The sequence below is a fragment of the Vulpes vulpes genome, chromosome 14 (assembly GCF_048418805.1).
Source record: "Vulpes vulpes isolate BD-2025 chromosome 14, VulVul3, whole genome shotgun sequence".
Lineage (NCBI taxonomy): Eukaryota > Metazoa > Chordata > Mammalia > Carnivora > Canidae > Vulpes > Vulpes vulpes.
The window spans coordinates 95912167-95914057 of NC_132793.1; the positions used below are offsets into that span (position 1 = coordinate 95912167).

A 1891-nucleotide genomic window follows, 5' to 3' on the forward strand; every position below is an offset into this window, starting at 1 on the left:
ATGGTTGTTTTAATTAGCCCCTTGTCTCGGGCACCGAAAACTGAAAAGTGTTTTCTCCCTAAGGTTTTTCAGCCAATGCTTGGGCCTGTCGTTTTTAAAAACCAACCCGATTTATAATATTTGACTTGTGGTTTGAACTAGAGTTTGGTGCATGAGAGTCCTGCCCACTGAATGTAAACCGCCTGAAGGTAGAGACTAGGTCTTGGTCTTTGTGACCCACCTCTTGAGTAGTGGGCCAGGTTTTGTGTAGAGTCAGTGTCTAGTAAATGGTGAATTGAACTGTTTGGTGAAAGAAATGTTCTAGAACCACTAACCCAGCATCTTAAAAACTGTTCTAAAACCCCTAACAGAATCTCCTGTCTCCTGCAAAAGCGCCTAGCGCCGCCTGAGGTTTAATCCAATCCTGAGAAACTGCATCTGAAAAAACCCTGCCTATGTCTGCAATATCAGCTTGGATTCCTCAGGTTATTCAGTGATGGAGAGTCTTCAGCATTGTTAACAGTAGTCCCATCAGTTTAGGAGATGGCTTCTTTGCAAAGAAAAAGGCTGCAGACAAGGATTCTCAGCTCTGAAGAAGAGGAGAAATTGAAAAGAGATCAAGTTTTAGTGTCTGATTTTAAGCAGCAAAAACTGGAAAAAGAGGCTCAGAAGAACTGGGACCTTTTTACAAAAGAAATAGTACTAACTTCTTCAAAGATAGACAGTGGACCAACAGAGGGTTTGAGGATCTCAGATCATGTAGAGAGTCTGAAGATCAAAAATTGACTATACGTGAAGCTGGCTGCGGTGTTGGAAACTGTTTATTCCCACTCTTAGAAGTTCAGAATATCTTTGCTTATGCCTGTGATTTTTCTCCAACAGCAGTTGAATATGTCAAGCAAAATCCTTTGTATGACTCAGAAAGATACAAGGTGTTCCAGTGTGATCTAACCAAAGATGACCTTCTGGAACATGTACCCCTAGAATCTGTGGGTGTTGTCATGTTGATATTTGTACTCTCTGCTGTTCACTCTGGTAAGATGCACCTTGTCTTACAAAATATTTACCAGGTTAGTGATTTGGAGCCTAGAGGTTGGACATCCTGATCTTTTTGCTTACCTCCTCTCTGAGGCTCCTGTCTAGATTCAGAGTCTCCTCATTCTCAGTAAGTGTAGGCCATGTAGTTAGTGTTTGGGAGAAGATATTTGCAAATGACCTATCAGATAAAGAGCTAGTTTCCAAGATCTATAAAGAACTTATCAAACTCAACAGCAAAGAAACAAACAATCCAATCCTGAAATGGGCAAAAGACATAAACAGAAATTTCAAAGAGGAAGACATAGACCTGGCCAACAAGCACATGAGAAAATCCTCTGCATCACTTGCCATCAGGGAAATACAAATCAAAAACACAATGAGATACCACCTCACCCCAGTGAGAATGGGGAAAATTAACAAGGCAGGAAACCACAAATGTTGGAGAGGATGTGGAGAAAGGGGAACCCTCTTGCACTGTTGGTGGGAATGTGAACTGGTGCAGCCACTCTGGAGAACTGTGTGGAGGTTCCTCAAAGAGTTAAAAATAGACCTGCCCTATGACCCAGCAATTGCACTGCTGGGGATTTACCCCTAAAATACAGATGCAGTAAAATGCCGGGACACCTGCACCCTGATGTTTCTAGCAGCAATGTCCACAATAGCCAAACCGTGGAAGGAGCCTCAGTGTCCATCGAAAGATGAATGGATAAAGAAGCTGTGGTCTATGTATACAATGGAATATTCCTCAGCCATCAGAAATGACAAATACCCACCATTTGCTTCAACGTGGATGGAACTGGAGGGTATTATGCTGGGTGAAGTAAGCCAGTCGGAGAAGGACAAACATGTTTCATTCATACGGGGAATGTGAAAA

The 1891-nt window shown here is 42.3% G+C and overlaps 1 pseudogene; it reads left to right on the top strand.

The window, feature by feature from the left end:
* The first annotated feature begins 522 nt into the window (after positions 1–522).
* Positions 523–1093, top strand: LOC112923391 (tRNA N(3)-cytidine methyltransferase METTL6 pseudogene; annotated as a pseudogene).
* The last annotated feature ends 798 nt before the right edge of the window (positions 1094–1891 follow it).